Source organism: Myotis myotis, unplaced genomic scaffold (assembly GCF_014108235.1).
Source record: "Myotis myotis isolate mMyoMyo1 unplaced genomic scaffold, mMyoMyo1.p scaffold_m19_p_5, whole genome shotgun sequence".
Taxonomy (NCBI): Eukaryota; Metazoa; Chordata; class Mammalia; order Chiroptera; family Vespertilionidae; genus Myotis; species Myotis myotis.
Genome location: NW_023416357.1, coordinates 49,571,295 through 49,591,982, shown reverse-complemented (window position 1 = coordinate 49,591,982; position 20,688 = coordinate 49,571,295). Strand labels below are relative to the sequence as shown.

Below are 20,688 nucleotides of genomic sequence, written 5' to 3'. Positions count from 1 at the left end.
TGTGTCTTGCCCCCCCTCTAAGTAATATTCAAAATATTTTACTTAGAAGCATATTTCATTTTTGAATCTCCTCAAAGCAATGATTTTTAATATAAAGTACATTCCATTTGATATGGATACTCTGTATTTACAGGTTTAATGCTCTACTAACATGAGAAATGATTCATTTATGTGCCCCGTCTTTGCAAATAGAAACAGGCTTTATCAATGATTTCATAGAGGAGATAAAGGGCAGAATGCATTTGGCCCTCCAATCCTGAACCTCTACCAAACTCTTCCAAATTCTTCTCTTCGTCCAGGAAGCAACACATATTGTCCTTACAAGATTTTTACATCTCCTTCAAGATGTTTCTGGAGAAATATCACTAACTATACCTCTAGTGGCAGAAGGAAGTGCACACAGAGTGAGATCCAGTGACAACATGGTAGCTATGGTACAAGGAACATGCAGCAACTATGTGCCTCCTATGCAAAGTGGAAATAGAGAGTAGAACAAAAGGTACTAAAGTGTACAATATTTTTTAAATAATACGTAGACACATTTTCAAGGAGCATCATGACATTTTGCTGATAGAAAGCTCATCTTCCAATCCCAACTTTTCAAAAACAACAAAATTTCTCCTTTAAGTAAGAACAAGGCTTCCCATGGACTTGAACCCATGGTTTACCTATATGTTGGCTAATGGAGCGGGGTTGGGTACCTGAGACATGCTGAAAGTCTCCTCCTAAAAGCATCTTCTGACCAACACAGGCTGGAATTTGTGGAATTTGTGTAGTCCTGGATACTCCTTTGAATTATGAACATCTTTCAGAAAACTTGAAGAAAAGTTCATTGAAAGCAATGAACTCGGTATCATAAAGCAAGCTATTGGAGTGGCTGGCTCCTCTGCTCGAGCAGAGCCCAGGCCAATTCTGAAACATAAAGAGGCTGCTGAGGAATGAAAGGACCTTGTGGGTGAGGAGATAGAGCCACTCAATAAAGAGCTATTATTGATTTTTAAAATTGCTCCTGGGTAAATAGAGCATGCCAGAGAAAAAGCAGACAAATTGAAGGTGAGTTTAGGGAAGTTGGAGACACAAAGACAAACGCCAGCAACCTTACAATTTTGCCTACACCCTACAGATAATATTGATTTAAAATGAATTAAAAACTCAGGTTTAATAGGAAGCCACTAATTCTATATATTTCTGCTAAGATTCCTTGAATTTAAGCATAAGATTATATAATCAATAAACAATTTAGAAGATGTCTGATGAAACTAAAAGATAAAACTTTTAGCCTTATTCTGGGGAAATGGATATATAATTATTTTTATCAGTCTGATAAAATCAAATATAAATCCAAATATTTCTCTAAAAAATATTATATGAACAAGGATATTACACTGATAGAGATAGTATAAATTGGTAGTCCCATTGTGCAAGACTTTTTCAATAATATATATTGGTTTAATCAACATGTTATCATAAATGTTTTTATTATACTTACTAGAGGCCCAGTGCACGAAATTCATGCACAGGTAGGGTCCCTAGGTCTGGCCAATGATCAGGGCCAATCAGGGCCTTCCAGCTGCCAACAGGGGCCTTCCTTTCTTCTTTCCACACTGCCCCCTGGTGTTCAGCACATGTCATAGCGAGCGGTTGAACTCCCAGTTGGTCGAACTCCCATGGGGACAATTTGCATATTAGCCTTTTATTATATAGGATTTAAAATATAAATGCTTTTTTTTATGAAATGAAAGCTACTTTGAAGCATGTAAGCTCATAGAAAAGAAAACGTCTAGAATATTGTTAGATAACTGAGACATTGAGATGTTTTTCAGAAATATAGTCCCTGAAGTAAAATAGTACAAAAATAGCTAACATTTATTGAATGTTTTCTACATGCCAGGAACTAAGTGGTTATAGAAGTACAATTTTTGTCTTCCTCTCAACTAAAATAATCATCCTGGGTAGATACTGCCATTTAACCCATTTTACAATAAGGACATGTAGAAAATTAAGGTCAAATTGTTATTGTGTCTGAGTCTGGATTCTAAGTCAGGGTCTCTCATTTATCCCTGCCTGTTGTATGTTCTTTGAGAAAGTATTTCCCACAATATTCATAAAGGATGTATAACTTTTAATTTTTAAAATCATCAGATCTTTTATGAGTGTTACTCACCAAAATATCTCCTTAAAGGCTACACATTCATATCAGGGATACCCTTGAAATTCCCCTTTTGTATCTACAATTACTGTCCATTTACAAACCAGAGAGCAAATAATCAGCTGCTTTGTAATGATGCCATAGTTGCTATCAACCACCTTCTTCACTACATTTGGTTTGGATTTAGTTTCAGCAACAAATTCATCTAACGATAAAGACTTGCCAACAATAAGACTAGTCTTAAGACTGCATGGCAAATCCCAAGGAGATTTGACTTGTGCAAAGACAACATAACTGAAATAAGCAAGTAATTTCCTAAAGTGTCTACCTTGAAAAAGATAACATAGGTTTAGATGGGTATTTCTAAAATACTTTCTGATGAAAAAAAAATATCGATTGTATCATGTCCTGCTCTCATAATCCCTATAAGTGAGCAAAGCTACCTGTAAAGGAAGAAGTATAGCATCGAGCTCAGAGCATCTATTGGAAACAAACCTAGTGTCATGTCCTTTGTCTCCCAGTTGTATAAGCTATGTGATCCAGGGCAGGTAATATCACCTCTCTAAGCTTTAGTATTTAAAATCTGTAAAATGTGAAGAATAGTATTACCTGTCTGAAAAATTGTTGTTTCAATAAGAAGAAATAAAGTTTATAAATCAGTTAATATAATACTATCAAATTAATTAAAGCAATTAATACAGCACTGACAAATACGGAGTGACCATTAATTGTTAGGCACTTTAAATTATTTCTTTCAATCCACATTTTAATATGGAAGTATTTGTTTTGCACATATACTGCAAGTATCATTGCATTACAAATATGAATATTATTGATATGGAAATATCTAATAACCACAAATTTAGTTTTTAAAAATCATCTATAGGCTATGAGACCTTTTGGGTTGTGGTTTTTGACTCAGTGAACTGCACACACTGGCAAAAGATAACGTTTTAATCACTGACTTAAATTTAAGAGTCTTATTATATGTTACTTTTAATTCTCACCATAGTCCAAAATAACTTAGAGAATTCATCCCAAATAATAAAAATTAATTCTCTCTATTCCTAATAAATTAGAATATGGATATAATTATGCATCTCCTTATTTTTAAATCTAGCATGCATTGGAAACTTATAAATCTATGCATGATCTTGCCTCCTTGAAAAATTAAAATTTTATATTATTTTGTTCGGTTTAAAATTTTAGGTTATAAATAAAATATTTAAAAATAATTTTGTAAATTCCCAGCTAAGTTAAATACCATTATTTGAAAAATAACCTAGAGCTAGAGGAAACAAGGTACATTTTGCAGCATAGTGGCTTTATTATCTCCTTGCTGGACTCCTTTGTCTTAACTTAGTATTCTTAATGAGGAGTGTTAGTGTGAATACCAGATAGAAGAATCCTACACATCCCAAGTGAATTTTATTTAAAGCAAAATATCTATGCCCTCTGTTTTTCAAAAAGTGGCAAACAGTCCCTAAACATAGCTGTAATGTTCATCATGTATCCGACAGATAACTACTTCCAGGTCCCTCTCCCACAGAATGCTCTCATAGGCACCCCGTGGACTCTCCCTTCCCAGCAGGCCACTGCCGCCCATTGCCATAGATGGCCACCCGACATTTGGAATGACATCAGGAGATAATCTGAGCCGGCTCTGCCCTAAAGAATTCAAGTTAGCAAGAGACTGAAGATATCAATGTCTTCTTGGCTGACAACAGCATTCCAAAGGTCAACCAGGGTGAAAATAGGATGGACTTGGAGTTTCCAGTGCTTTTCAAAAACCAAGCAGCTAACAAGTGGGGGGGGGGGGAGAGGGAGAGAGAGAGAGAGAGAGAGAGAGAGAGAGAGAGAGAGAGAGAGAGACTAAAAGCATCCTGAAGGCACCATGCCTGTGAAAGGGAAATGAGACAACCTCTACCCATTAAATCAGGGAACTTTAGGATTGAAGAGATCTCCACTTCTTAAAGGTGAAACAAACAGTTCTCCTGAACCAATTCTCAAACTTCTAACAACCTACTTCTCCAACTTTTTCTGTTCTGACAGGTCTGTTATGGGTGAATTTGGGACTTAATGATATAGAACTAGAATTTCTTTGCATGAGAATAGAATGACTAACTTTTACTGCAGTTTACAACTTTCCCAGACCTGTGCCTACATTGAGTAGCTGGTTTAAGTCTCATAACAATGGTTTGTGGGTAGTACTTTATGTTCCATTTTATAGATGAGGAAACTGAGTCAAAGAAAGGCTCAGTAACTTGTGTGTAATCATACAGTTACCACATGATAGAGCCAACTGGTTTTTGGCCGCATAGCCTCCATCTAGGCAGACCAGCCTTTCAATTGTCAGTCAAGGAGAGATTGAGGCCTTCTAGCAAGTCCGCAAGCACTTGAACGAAATTATTTTCTCTTAGGTTAGATTTCAGGGGGAATGGAAAGAACCCTGTCGATCTTGAACCACATGAAATGTTAATAAGAGGAATAAAGACAATAATTCAAATATGCTTCAATTCAGGGGAACTCCAAGCTTAAAAAAATTACTGTTACTATTTTAAAATTAGTTATTATTCATGAGTCCACTTATCTGAACACTTAAAGGGTTAACTTCAAAGCTAATTGCCATATATAGCCAGAATTCATGCCAAAATTTCACCCCCAAATAAAAAATATAGGGGATAATCATGGCAAAAACCAACCATTCAAACAGAACATTGAAGTTAGAAAGTTAATGTTTTATCTCTAAATCTTTAAGATGTAACCTGTTGCCTTACATGTCACAGACACTGTAATTCATAATTAAGCTTTGTTCATATTATTAACATTTCTGGTCAAATTTCACCCTAGTGATATCAGTCTAAGGCATAATCAATGTATCTGATACTATCTTCATAGAATTAGAAGATTGTTTTGCTGACAATTCTCACCTTATGTAAACACCTCACCTCCCTGACCTTAAGAGTGCTTTCTAGCTCTTACTTTAAAAAGTACTTCCATCTCCTCAGAATTTCTTAAATATAAATAGGCGCACAGTTATCCCAACTGGTCTCTTTAAAAAGGCATTATGTGATTCAATGACACCACCAAATGTGTTTCCAAATGGAATTTCTTCCTAGAGGAATGCTAAGAAGTATTTTCTCTTGTAAAGGGGCACTCCTATCTAAAATTTTCTACCAGGTCACCTTTCTGAGACTTCATTTGTCTAGCCAACCCCAGGCAATGTGCCCTGGCCTAGCACAAAGTATACTAGACTCTGTCAGTGACTTTATTGTATTTCCAAATTTATGGACCCAACTTCTCTTCCCTGTGAAAACTAGGTGCTTGTGTTAAGTGTTTCCCAGTATCTCTTTCAGCAGGAAGATACTGAAATTTGGACTTTAAAACTTTTCACATTAGTGTCAAGAAATGCAAATGCCAAAAGTGTCCTAAAATGTGACTGTTATCATAAAGCAGGTTCTTTGTATGAGAGAGAGAGAGAGAGAGAGAGAGAGAGAGAGAGAGAGAGAGAGAGAGAGAGAATGCAATTAAAGGTCTGTAGCAGCACATTCCAAGAGAACTTTATGCAAAGATGGAATGTCAACACTGCTGTCAGATAAGGTAGGCATTAGCCACCTGTAGCTATTGAGCACTTGATATGTGGCTAATGTAACTCAGAAACTGAATTTTAAAATTTATTTAATTTTAATTCATTTACATTTTAAAAGCTACATGTGGCTCTAAGCTACAATGGATAGCAGCTCATAGCTTTAAGAACATGACGATTATAAACATTTTACGCCTCTGATTTATTCGGCAGAGTGTATGCCTTTGGAGCACTGATCTTGCCACCATGCTTGGTGCCCTTGGTACCGCTCCACACACAGATCAAAGAACAGCACAGGCTGTGATGGCATCTTTGCAAGAGCTCCCCGCACTGTTCTCAGTGGAAGGGGGAAAGGAAGTTGGGGGTGAGGGTGGGTTCTCCCTAGTATCCCATTTCTCCTGGCGTTTGTGGCCTTTCCCTAGCCCAAGTGCGCACAAATCCACCCAGGCAACTTAACTACTAGAGCCAGCAGTTGGCTGTTAGTTTTTCCCATAATCCTGAAGACCCTGAGAGTTTGGGCTATAAAATCCGGCTCCGGGATCCCGCCCTTTCCTATTGGTCTGCCAGGTGGAAAACCAGGCTAGCTGGTGCAGGACTAGCTGAAGGGGGGAGGGCGGCGGGCACGCGCACAGCGGTACCGCGCGCCACGCTCCGGGTCCCAGGCTCGCAGGGCGCGGAGCACTCCCAGCCGCGCGCGCCGCCAGCCGCGCACTGCGTGCCAGCGCTTTGTGTTGGGTGCGGGGGCGAGTTCACTCTCGCGGCGTTCGGAGCTCATCCCCGGCTCTTTGGAGTCGTCTTTAACCGACCTACGGGGAAATATCCCCAAACCAGACCAGTCGGGCAACTCCCTTGGCACCACCGCCCGCTTCCAAAGCCCCAACACCACCACTGCGCCCTCCTCCATTCCCCAGAACCTGCCACACGGCCTCTTCACCAAACCACGGCCGCGTTTCCCCAAACTGTGAAATCCGCCCTCTGGACACACCCGCCGCCAAGGCAGCAACCCCTGGAAGTGCGCCTGGGCCCAGAGAACCCCCAGGAGGGTCCCGAACCCGCCTGCTCCTCGCCCGGAGCGCAAGCACGTGGCGCACCCACCCCTCCAAGCTCTAGAGACGCACTCCCTGGAGGAGCCCCCACCCCTCACCTCCGTCCGCCCGGGGGAAAGTAGGGAGAAGGGGTCAGGGAAGTGGCGCTGGGCAGAGGAAGGAGTATGTAGGTGCCGAGGGGAGGACCCGTAACCATTGCACGGTGTTGTGACTGGTGCGCCCCTGCTGACCGCCCACCCAGCGCGGATTCCCTTTCCACACAAATCATCCGGAGGGATTGTTGTTGCCTGCAATCGATAACTTAGCGAAGTGAGCTGCTGAAACCAGAGGCGCCCCCCGTCTGGGTCTTTAAGAGGCCGTCGGGACTGAATCCCAGTCCTCTGCTTTCCAGACAAAGAAGTGGGCACAAAACGCAAGTGGAGTTTTTTGACCCCCCCCCTCCCCCGTGCCGCCCCACCCCGGATAAAGATCTTTAAAAATTAAAGGGCACACACAGAGGGAGGTATCTAGAAGAAAGAGTTAAAAGAGGAAGTGTGAAAATCCGTCCTTTGAATTGAAGGTTTCTGTGATATTTCAAGAGATGGAATCAATGTTCCGATGAACATTTAACAATTTTATAAGTAAAGGTAAAGTCCATTAAATTTAGCCGTGCATATGGATAACTTTTTAATCAGCCACACATTCTTGGGCAAATTACAGATCAAGACTTATTTGGGCATACTGATCCAGGAAAAGGAAGAAATGTATCATAATTTGTGGTGGCATTTTTAAAAACCTTAACATATCTTTCAGACATTGCTTCATGAAGGTTGCATTTCTATAAGGTGAAAAGGCCCTGGGAGATGTATATAATGATTCCCACTTAATAGACTGTGAAACCAAACAGAGCTGGGGAAAAAGAGAATTCACCAGGTCGCCTGGCACTGGCTCCCCATCACCAAGTTGAGACTAACTCACTGTGGGCCTGAGCCTAAATGATTTAAACTCAGCTAACACCCCTGAAATAAAAGTGTCCAAAATTCTTCATTTCTCCTTGACTCTGAAGCAACTTAAAAAAATAAAAATAAATCTTAAGGATGTCAAACCAAATATAGAGACTTCATAAATCTTAATGACTTCACTGTGAAACATCTTCTGGCAAATACAAATGAGAGGATGGATATTGACCAGCATGGCCTGATATGTCTCAAGGTTGGGAGGACTAGACCCCTTCTGAAACCAAGGAAAAAAAGTTCATTTGTGTTCTCAAAGATAGCTAGTTTCAAACAGATTCGGACACAGGGGCATTTGTGCTCATGCAGTTAAACAGAGCCTGGAAAGAAAAGGCATTCTTCATAATAGAATTCATAAAGGGTACTGAATCTACATCACTAATCCCAAAGTATTTAAAATTGGCCTTTAGGCAACATATAAACCAAGCCCTTTCAGAAACTTCAGTTGCAGCCTCAAATTTTATTAGCTTGGGATATTATGGATTTGACTATCTTCCTTGTAACTCTTTACCCATTATAAAATTAAAATAAATGTAGGATCTTTAGAGATGAGATAGAAAATATGATTAAACCTTGGCTTAGAATGACAAACCCTTTGTATGTTGCAGATTCTCAATCACCAGCAGTCCATATGATGTATACTGTGCATTCAAAAGAGCGGTACCGAAAGAATTTTTGAAATTTAGATATTTGGCACTGCATATATTTAAGGTTATAAGTATTACCACGATTAATGATAATTTTCATTACTTTATGTTCAATACACATTCATTTGGTTTAATACTAGAATTAACATTAATGTTCTACAGATTAGGCTTTAGAAATAAATTTATGCAAATGTACTTTAATATCAACATTCTTAAAATTTTTTTAACTATATATCATTTTGTTCTTACACATTTTAAGGTGCCAAAGAAGAGTTGCAAACTGTGAAGTAACTTCTATGAAGAGATGAAGTAAAGAATGGAAGGCAAATGACTGTATGTGTATGTGGTGAGTGCTCAACATTCGTTATATCATCTCCCACCAGGTTAATACATAGAGGTAAAACTGCCAAACTCTTTGTCTTTAGGTATTTATGAAATAGATGTATCTAAAAGTGATTAAGAGCTATATAACCATTATATGCTTTATATTATAAGCAATACCATGCCATTTTGCTTAAAGCTCATGTCCCCTTTTAGGGCCTAGCTTCACAAGTCTCTTTTACAATTAATCCATGTCAGAGAAAGTCATGTGTGTCATCTCTAACTATAAAATAACATTTTAGTGCTTTTGGAATTTGTATCTTACTACCTTTTAATATTTTTCTGCACTTCTATATTCAATTATCATGTTTGTGTTGAAAGTATTCTGCACAATTAAATACTATACAGTATACTATATAGCTGAATAATCTTGAGGGGTAGATTAATCTACAGCCTTTCTTCATTTTAGGGTGGGTTGCTGTGGCAACTGACCAGCTTACTTTAAAAATTTTTTTTTAAGCTCACTACAAGAGCTACGCCCAGCATGGGCCATGCTTAAAGGCAGGCAGACCCCGTGCACAAGGTGTTAGTAGACTGCTGATTTAATGCAGGGGAGTAGTAAAGAGCAGGGTGGGGTAAAATGGTATGCAACCTGAACAGAAATTAGAAGTTAGCTTTTTCTAGAGTTAAATCCTGCTCTCTCTCTAGCTTCTGTGGCATTTTAATTAAATATATTGTTAAACAATTCTTTTGTGGGAAAAACAAGTTAATATATTTAATGTATAATAAGGCCCATGATAATTATTTAATGAAGGAAATATTTGGTGATGGGGGGTGGGGAGAGGAAAGCTGGTTTAAACAGTACATCAATTCCAGACACCATTTTTTCTTAAAGGAAGTATCACCTTTTAACAGAATAGGCCACAAGTTTCCAATTGGCTTTAAAGGGTGTATGAATTTTCTATTTTGCAATCATAGAACTGGAAGAGACTGGAAAATTCATTTAACACATAAGCAAACTGAACCTCAGAAAAGACACACTCATTAGGCTCCAATCTTGAACCAGAGAATCCAGGCCTCCTAATACCTAGTACCAGCTTCTCCATACACCAGAAAACATTGTGATCCTAGCCAAGTGCCATTAGGCGGCAAGGATAAGGATGATTTTGGTGTTTTGTTTTGTTTTTAAAAATCCTGAAGTATTTCAAGAAGAATACAAAACACATTTTGGATTAACCACTTCGTAGATTACCAATGAATAATTTTAAATCCCAGATGACTCTATTGTATATTTCTATACAACCTCTTTTGTTCCACTTCAACTATAAAAGCTCATGGAAAAGAAACTAATGCTAATATTAAATTAGGATCACACATAATTAAGCTAAATCTGTTGAGGGGAATAGCTTATATTTTAAAAGGCCAATTGTAATACATTCCAGATCCAAATTAATTTCAAATTATCCACCATGTGAGGTTATATATACTTTTGAATGCTTGTACTATCATTGATAATTATGGGTTTGTTAAAAATATTTATTATGAAATGATTCTTAAAAATATTAAGTGGTAAGATATTTTCTCTTTGAAGAAAAACAGTATAAAACTGAAGTGTACGATGTTAAATATGTATATGACCCATCATAAATAGTATGGTTGAAAGTCCTGAATTGCCTATGTCTATTTGCTCATATGAAATGTAATGTTAAGGATTCATTACATTAATTTCAGGCATCCTGGCAATAAACTTAGATGTTCCTGCAAATGGTTTGCTTTGTCAGGATGTTTGTGAATCTGGAAAACATGAAATTTCATTTTTACTACCATATATAGACATATCTTAGTATTCAAAATGTCTGTGCACCTTTACAATTTTGGATTTTTTAGAAGTTGTACCTTAAATGAAAACCTAATACAGATTACCTCTGCCATATTATTAAAATGAATGCATATTAGTAGCAAACTCACTAGGTGAAAAACAAACAGGCAAACAAATATATTGTAGATACCAATCTGCAAGAACTAATACTGCCTCAGATGGCTGGTGCTTTGTGACAGTTTGCCATGCTTTCCTATAATAAAAGCTAGAGTTTCATTTTAGCTGTGCTGATAGTCACAATGGTGATGAGCCAGAAGCCTGAGGATGGTTCGGATCTAGTCGTACTTGCCTGCAAAATCAACCTTCCCCTTTCAAGTGAAGCCTTGGGGCAGACACCTAACTGTTGAGCCCACTCTTCTGAGAAATGTTACATCAAATACCTCAACAATGAAGCAGGAGGCTTTTGGAATCACACTGTCCTCCCCCATGGCATAGTGCAGAACTTAACAGGAAATGCAACTAGTCATTGGGTTAAACATAGTGCTGAAAGGATTTTTTTTAAAGTGAGGAAAAAAATCTTTAGTTAGCTAGGTGTTTCAGTATTGCATACTCTTGAATGTTCCATGTGTTTATTTTCCCAATGTATTTTCCCTTCTACCTTTTAAAATGTTTTAATTTGATTGGAACATTTTATACAACCTATAGTTCTACTGGCATGCAATCTTGTCAAGGTTTGTGTACTAGCTGGTGTACTTTATCTTTGGCTTTACTGGGTGTGGTGTAATTTGGCTAGGGAAGGGAGGTGCCCAATCCCTACTAACCTGTCCTACATCTTTAACATTAACTTACTTTTTAAACTTTAACGTGAGTAGTATATGCCTTATCAGTCTATGTCTGCTTCCTGTGCAGCTGAAAGTCTTCAGGATAAGTGAAGTCATCAGCTATCGGATAGGGAAGCTTAATGCATCTGGGAAGTTCGTTTGGTTTACATGTGCAATGCCCTGGAGAAAATCCAGTAAGGTGTAGAAGAGATAGCGTGGGAGGAGGGAGGGGGAAATCTCCGAGGAAGCTGCCGCCTCGGTAAATATTTCCAAACTGATTAGAAAGTTCACGGCCCCGTGATGAGGTCGAGATTTCAAGGACTGGTCATTCTTTCATTATTTCTACATGAGTAACACTTGAGACGCATTTAGGCTAACCCTCTAGCCCTCCAACCGCTCAGGGCCGAAAACCGCGTCTGGTGGGCGTGCAGGAAGAGCGCGCTGGAATCGGGCGCTGCAGACATCCTGGACCGCGGCATCTACGCGTAAGTAACACAGGCGCGCTCCGACGCTGGGAGAATGAAGTGGTTAACGCGTCTCCCGACGGGAGAAAAGTCACAAGACCGACCATTAGGGTCGCGCTCCTATTGGTCAGAGGAAAGATCCCGACTTTAGAAGGACTTTCCTGCTGGCTGGCTCGCCGCGTCCCCGGGGAGTGAGCGCGCGGCAGCCGGAGACCCGGTTCTCCGAGGGTCCTCGGCGGCGGCGGCGCGGGCGGGGAGCCGGGAGCCGGGAGCCGGGAGCCGGGAGCCGCCGCTCGCGGTGTTGTCTTCATTTCGTGCAATAAAGAATTGTCATTAGGTTTGCGTATGGCATGTGCCGTTACCCCACCGTAAAACTAAAATTAGCAAAATGTCAGGAATGGGAAGATTGATTCACCGAGATGCAATTATCATTTAAAAGTGCTTGATTGAGGTACTGATGTTCAGTGATTTATTCTGCATACCATATACATAATTAAAGTAGTGTAGTGGAGTAATTTATCAATCTAGTTGAGACTGGAGGGGTGAGGAGCGAACTGCTGTATGTTTGTTTTATTAAAATGCTCTGAGGTCTAGTCCCGCCCCCCTTTTGCAAGAGTGAAACTGATGATTTCTCCAGCTCGCGAGGAGAGAGTCAACGGTTTGGGATTGTGAGGGAGAGAGAGACTAAGAGGAAAGGCAGCGCGAGGCAAAGGCAAAGGCAAAGGCAAGGACAAAATAAAGGGGAAAAAAGAAGGCAAGAGGCACGATGGTTCGTACTGCTTAGAGCCCTGAGCCCGTGTGCACCCGTTTTCCCGGCCACCCCCGCCTCCCCTCCCAATATCCTTCCACCACTCCCCCTGCCCCCCCGCCTTTTTACGCGACGTTTCAAAGGCAGTGAGCAGCTCTCCTTTTCCCATTCGTCTTCTGTCACTTCCTTCCTGGACGCAGTTTTCTTGACGAGTCTGGTTACTTTTAATCCACCGGCCGCTGAGAGCCACTCTCCCCTCCTCCTCCTCCTCCTCCTCCTCTTCCTCCTCTTCCTCCTCCTCCTCCACCACCTCCTCTTCCGAGCGGCCTTGGCGCGCGCGAATGCGCGTCCCCGCGCGCGCCTCCCCCGCGCGCGCCCCCTCCGCGCGCGTTCACACGCACACCTCGTCTCCAGCTCTCTGCTTGCTTTGCTCGCAGTCACAGACACTTGAGCACACGCGTACACCCAGACATCTTCGGGCTGCTATTGGATTGACTTTGAAGATTCTGTGTGGGTCGCCGTGGCTGCATGTTTGAATCAGGTGGAGAAGCACTTCAAGGCTGGACGAAGTAAAGATTATTGTTGTGTGTGTTTTCTCTCCCTCTCTTAAGAAAGGAAAATATCCCAAGGACTAATCTGACCTGGTCTTCCTTCATGTGAGTACCTCTGACATTTCTCGAGGAAAATAGAAATAGCCTGGGTATTGTTTCTGAAATCTGCATCAGGATATGCCACAGCACTGGGTCTACCCCTGTGCCTTTTTTGGAGGCTGAAGTTGAGGGTTGTTGTCCATTCTTTTCGTTAGATTCCATGATTTCCTTGTCTGTTGCTAAAAGTAACTTTTTAGATCGTCTTATCCGTTTGCCATCAGTTATTGAAATCACTCCTGACTCGTTCTTGTCACATCATTGTGTTTAAAGTTTCATGAAGTTAGTTCGAGTCATTAGCATGTTTGATACGGTGGAGCATGTGGAGACTGGTAGATTTTAATATTTCATAGAATGTCCTGTGACCTTGAAGTACATGCCTTAAGATTTAGCCTGGAGTTCACTGTGGAGAGATGCTCCTCGGAGTCTCCCCAAGGCTGATTTGCTCTGGGTTATGCTTTTGAGCTGCTAATTCTTGGGATTAGTTTGAACTAAAGCATGGCTGTCTGTCAGGGTATACCTTTGTGCATCCCCTTCCCTTGCCAAAGTGCTGGCTTGATAGAGGGCTTCTTAATTGGTGTGGACAAAAAGTAACACCCTGGCTATGGTAGTCTATACATTTCACAATTCGTATTGGTATTTCAGTATATACATTGCTACTTAGGTCAAGTCAAATAAATAACTGTTTAAACACAAACAATTTTAAGTCTCTTAAATTGCATTCTGTTTGGACTTTGGATGAAAGTTAGCAAACTCATTGATAAAGTTTGGCATAAAGAATATATATATATATATATATATATATATATATATATATATATATATATGCAGCACATTGTTTATTGTATTAAATATTATGCAAGTATTTAAATTTAATACTAATGTTATCTCCTTCCCAGAATATGGCTATTAATTCTCAAAGGAAATATTATATCTCAAACATTTCTGACTACCCCAGCTCCAGTAGTTATTTTTTTTTTGGGGGGGGGGGGGCTCTTTTTCTTCACAATTTAGAAATGTGTGTCTTTTGTATAAAATACCTTTATATGTAAATGCTGACAGTATAATAACTGGAATCGGGCTCTCTGCCAGTTCTTTAACCGGTCCTCAGTGAAGAACTGCTTTGACACAAAGTGGGTTTTACTATTGTGAATCTGAAACTAACTCGAACAGTAACTGTCTTGTGAAATGGGTAGTGACTGCATATATTTTCTAAGTGCTATAAAGGGAACTCCAGCCACCTTATTATACCAGTCAAAAAGAGTGACCAGCCTCTTTTTCGCTGGCACCTTGCAATGGAATTGTGGTTGCAGAGTAAAGATGTTTATTGTAGAGTATACTAAGTTGACTCCCTAGAGAATTGGTAAGACATGGAAATGTGACCACCTGTGAACCCCGTTTAACCTCTGAATTGAATATTAATTTTGCTTTAAATAGATTAACAATCTCCAATTTGAAACTCAAATATCTTATTTAATTTTTAAAATAATGTCAGTTCTGGTTAGTCTTTGAAAATGTTCCGTATGTACCAATATGGTAGAAGCCGTATTTTTATTTCTCCATCAGTTTCAGTTAAATACAATGCAATTAGAAAACCATATTGCATTCTTCCAATATATGCATGACATTATTAAGTTCAAAGAAGTAGCTCTAAAGCAAGTGCTTCAGAACTTGACAGGTAACATGAAATGTATGTATCTCATATCTCATCTCAAGAGGGCAAAATCTCGAAAATACCTCATTCTATTTGTAGGAAAGTATATTTGGCTGTGTATTAGACTACTAACTCAATTCTAAAAGTTTTTTTGGCCAAAGGTAACTTTAAATTCAGTGTTTGATTAAAATATGGTCTCCCAGTCAAGTTAAGGAGACAATAGTTAGCACTTACCTTTACTTTAAATTTTGCTAAACTTTATAAAAATCTACTGTTTATTAGTAATAGACTTCACGCAACTTTGGAGCATCTATGGCACATTTTGCAGACTTCTTACTAAAGACAATATTTTACTTCTTCATTAATTATGCTATTTATATTCTGATTGCTGTGTATGTGTGTGGGATATAGTGAAAGACAATATTAAATATGTAACTTTTATTAAATATTAATTTGTTCCTTCAGTTAAATAAAAAATGAGCACTGTATGCTAAAAAGTCAATTTGCCATCTTTCCTGAGCTGTTTAGACTTTAAAAGTATGCAATCACCTATATTAACTTTTCAGAATCCAAACACATTATCATTAAATGCATGAAATATAAATAACAAGAACTTTACTCCATCTGGCCTCTTTTATTCTTTGTCAACATACTCAGTTTTCAATATTTGAGGGAAATGGTTCATTCTAATAGGGAAAAGGACCAGTGATTCAAAATTGAAATTGAAAAAGCATCATGTTTTATATTGTCCAGATTTCTATGAATTTCTTCCTTAGTCCTCACTTTATCAAATCAAAAATTACATAACATTACACCATATCTTCCTGATAAGTGATTTATTGTATTTACATTTCTTTTATTAAAAAACCAAGCTAAATAACTGCATGGCATATGTTAACATTATATTTCAAAACTTTCTTCTGTTTATTGTATTATATTTTGTGGCTTTATTTCTCAACACTATGTGCGGTATATTTTGAGTCTGAAATCTCAGAAAGTGACAAAAATGGGGAAATATCTGTGCAGCAACACTTGTGCTACATAACAACAAAAAGTAGTTATTAAACAGAGAACCCTGTCTTCAGGGGCATGATTCAGAACAACATGGAAGAATTTCGTATGCAATTAAGGGTCACAGAGTGGACTTTAAAAGAGACTATTAATAAAGTTCTACTTATTTTACAAAAGCACAGCCTTTGAGAAAACATCACACAAATATGTAAAACTTATTTTAAAATGCACATATTCATTTTACGAATATAGTGATTGCCCGGACACAATGAGAAGATTTAATAACTGATGTTTAGACTGTGTGCTGCATGGGGAAGGGTAGGTGATTAAGACCCTCATCCTCAGCACTGTACATTAATCTCAGGGGCGCGTGGACTGCCTTGCACTCAGTAAAGCCTGACTGTTCACCGAGATCTGTCATCTCTAGGAAATCAAACCAGATTACAGAGGCGATTCACAAAACCAGGAGCGACAACAGGGTCTGTGCACCTTACAAAAGGCGGATTACCCAGTTCACGTGTTATTTTGATAGGTCAGAGATAAAAGCTGATTGTTGGGGAATGACAAGACACTCCAATTTCAAATGATTGCTAGCTAAGTATACCACGACCCTGTTGCTTCATCATTATGAAGAACCGTTCAAACAGCGGAAAACTCAGTTTTCAAATGACAGGCGTTCGATAGTGAAATAAGAGAAAATGTCTTTTTTATATATGTCTTTATTGCTTAAATTTTAAGTTCCATCACTTCTGTATGAACAAAATCAAGTTCTGGCTGCTTATGGGAAGCAGTTATTATAAGGCTTAATTGCAGTGGACATTTTCAGAGACATTGTAGAGAGCACAAAACAGAATTTGCCAGAAATAAAACATACACTGATGGTATTGAGTAACTGAGCAGAAAACGCATAGTAGTCAATAGCCATTATGTTATTCTGTTACCAAGTATGTTCTTCATAAAAATGTGTAATTACATAGTTATGAATCCATACATTTGAAATATAGCTTAATAGGCATGTATTGGTCAAATTATATGTATTTCATAAATGTTACATAAAGACCATTCTGTAAAACAACAAAATATGATGTTTTCAGAGTTTATTTCAGAGAATAAAGTTTGGTTTACATAATAACATTTTGAAAACCCCAACTTTTTACACATCCAACTCTACAGTAATTTCTTGCTTCTTTAAAAATTGAAGTTCTTTTTTACCCAACTGATGCCTCCTAGTGTTTCACACAATAAAACACTAATGAGTCATCCATAAATGTAAACATTGCATTTTCATTGCCTACATCTTCTGTGATACATAAAATTAATATTTATGTGTTTAATTTTCTGTGCATTATAAGAAGGTAGGAAATTCTAGTGAATGAGATGTTTCATCTGAGTGGATTTATGGCACACACTTGCAGGTTTTCTTTGACCATAACAATATCTTACCAAGTTTTAATAAGTTTATTACCTTGAGTTCCAGTTTATATATTCACGGTTTATGCTCACTCTTTTTCCAAGTGAAAAACATAGGCAGAATAGTATAGCTCCATTTTGTAGGCCTGGAAATTATATAGTTGCATTCATTCAGAAATGCCTGATGAACAAATTGCAAAGGCACTAACCATTTAAACACTAAAATATCTCTAAAGAGATATAAAATTTTGCCTACTCTGTGTCTTGACCCTTGCATATGTCTTTGTAAAAGTGCAATAAAGAAAAATAGGGTTTAGAAAAAACAAAGGTAAAGATAAATGCACAGATTTCCACTTTATTATCAAATAACAACAAAATAATACTTGCCTTGAGAGTACATTATTCTACATAACTGATGGAAGACTTTTTAGAACATAACTTCTCATGACCAGCAGATTGTCTTAATGAGATTGAAGTTAGTGGACACCAACTTGGTGTGAGTTTGATGTCATTAGGATGATGAGCATTGACTTTTGATATTTTTGCACTTCTGTGATTTCAGCTTTCTGACTCTACTTATGAAGATGGATACTTTAGTTTCTCAATGCTTTTTCTTTAAAATACTCATGAAAGGGAGAAAGCATTCTTCTAATAGATCTTAAATCTAAAGGATGCACTAAAAAACCTGTAACATTTATGGGCCTCTTCCTGAGTTGTCATACAACACACATGTGCACAAAAACATTCACAAATTTCTTCCATTAAGACAAATGTTCAGAGCTTCCAAACTTAGACACTAAGACTAAATGAATGTAGTTCATTGCTATTACCTATATGCATAGGTGTCATTTAGCTATCCTGATTCAAAACACACCACACTTCAATCGTATTTAACTCTCATGTAAGATTTTCTAATTTGGCTAATAATACAGTGCTGACACAATTCTGCTCATGTTGGACACATTTCAAAGAATGTAAGGGGGTGTATTCCTTTCGTTCAAGGAAGCAAACATGTAGAAAGGGGTGGACCTTTCCCACAAGAGCCACATTTCTTCCCTTAGAGAATTGAAGCAAATATGCAGTATGTAAGTGAATAAGAGCATGAGAAAAAAATAATTTCTAATGGGCTGCTGCAGTCAGTGAGCAAAGGAAAACTGTCTGGGTTTTTTTCTAAAAGCAGCTATTGATAACCCTTCTCACACTGAATGCTGTAAAGGTCTATGGAAGTTTTGTAATTTCAATATTTAACGAGAATTAATTTTGCTCAAAACAAAAATTCAATAGTAACTATTTTACAAACAGATTGAGGCATAAAGAGAGAAAGGATCCAGAGGCACCCATTCCCTATCTTTGAAGAATGAGTAGATAGCATCAGTGTTCTTTTTTGTTAGTTGTTTTCATGTATGCAAAGAAAGAAAATTCTATGAAAGGGGTACCATTGTAAAAAATAAGATTATAAAAAAGATTACCCCAAATAGTAGTATTTCACATTCCTTTGTATTATTTTAATGTTAACTGCAGAAAGAAAAGCCGCATTGCTGTTAAGTATAAATATTATGTGATACCTGTTATATAAACTCATGTTTTGGTTTCAGGTGAATATGAGTAGCATTCATTTGTTATTAACCACCATAATGCATTTGTTGTACATTGTCATTGTATTGCCTGAGTTAAAGCTCTGTAATTATTTTTAAATTATAGTAGCTTTTACAAATGAAGTTCAAAATACACAAGAAGGGAATCTTTTGAGGACATTATAAAGGAAATTGGTGATATTACAAGCGATAAAAACAGTAAACCTATTATAGGCAGATTTCTGCAGGAATCATTACTCTTTAATAATGCAGGCATTATAGAGACTTTATTAATTCTTAATGCTGTAAATTTGAAATGAATGGAGCAATGTTGTTCATCCTGCATGTGGTTGCTATTCATGTAGAATGACAATGCAAATCGTCTAGTAAATTTATTGAAATTAAGTACTTTAAACTTGTTTTTATAGACTGGAGAAACCAATCTCTGAAGCAGTCCTGGTGAGAACCTGCTTTTACCAATAGCATCCTGAGCGTGGTCTGGTTTCCTTCTTGTATCTTCTTGTCATGGATAAGATGCACATGAATTCATATAAATTGTTCTCAGATACTATGGATCTCTAGCATATTGGTTTTAACAAGTGGTGGATATGGTCCTTAGAATGCAAATTGTTTTTTTTTTTTTTAAGCAACTACTACCTCTCTCTTTTTTTTAATGTCTGTGATTATTTCAGCAAGTTAGGATGTTAAGGAAGCCAATGCATCTTTCCCCGAACCCCGAAGATAGGCAGTTTTGGCTTAGATATGCTTATGCATTTGCAAAATAGAAAATAGATTCACTGATGTAAATAAGTAAGGACAGACAAGGAAATTAGTCTACTACTTAATAGAGTAAACATGACTTTTTTTAACCTTCTAATTAATTGTTGACCATGCATGAGGTGTACAACCCAGGCTTATTATGGAAAGCTGGTATTATTGCTTAATGTAACATGAGGGAATTGGGATTTCTTTAAAGTAATTTTGAAGATGTGATTATTTAGCAGAAATATTCACTGGAGCATTTTATTTTTAGAAATCATGGTCACACAAGGAAGCCTTTATAGGACCGACTACCTAATTGCAGTCAAAATCTCTTGAATGAAAACACACACACACACACACACACACACACACACACACACACACACACCACATTTTTTAAGAATATAATGCGCCTGTATTTTTCAGCTTTTTTCCACATTCTTTACATCTGAACAGAACATACGTGTCTAAGCAGATGTTTTAAGTTATAGCCTTCATGTAGGTGAGTCTGTAAATGTCCCATTTAACTTAAATGGCTTTGTGGGAAGGCAGTTTGAGGAGTTTAAAAAGAGAAAAAAATTTTCATATAAATTGTTCAGTTACTATAGTTTCAGCTCTTTCTTTTCAAAAACAGTAATTACACTCAGGATAAAGAAAGTAAAATATGCTCTTTTAATTCTTCGTAACATCCAGTTTCTAAGGTAGAGCTCTGGTAGTGGAGTTTTATTTCTGAATATTCAGGGCAGGTACTGGCAGCAGAGCTACAGAATGAAACTTGCTGGCTGCAGACCAGATACATGCACAGTGCCACATCATAAACTTCCCCTCTCTGTCTCAGAGTGCGTGCAGCCCCAAGCAATGTCCTGTTCCCCCTGGCATAGGCTAAGGAGCAGAGGGCCTTCTTCCTGGGCAGTCACTTTGGTAAAGGAAAAGCATAGTGTTTTCCTTCTTTAAATTGAAAATTCAGCCTCTTAAATCACTAAGACATGAACTGCAAAGTGGACTCACTGTTTCCTTTTTCTTCCCATATAGCAGTT

General features: G+C 38.1%; 1 protein-coding gene across 12 annotated transcripts in view; it reads left to right on the top strand.

Annotated features, from left to right (window-relative positions):
• Positions 1-20,688, top strand: part of MEF2C (myocyte enhancer factor 2C) — a 158,987-nt gene that overhangs the window by 7,495 nt on the left and 130,804 nt on the right. For 6 of the 12 annotated variants that reach the window (XM_036308177.1, XM_036308182.1, XM_036308180.1 and 3 more), the window contains exon 2: positions 8,680-8,766. The gene's annotated coding sequence lies outside the window, so the exon portion shown is untranslated. Of the gene's footprint in view, positions 1-8,679; positions 8,767-11,704; positions 11,867-12,596; positions 12,615-12,924; positions 13,250-19,317; positions 19,349-20,688 lie in introns of those variants that run through there. The other 6 variants (XM_036308171.1, XM_036308169.1, XM_036308173.1 and 3 more) reach the window with 5 other exon arrangements.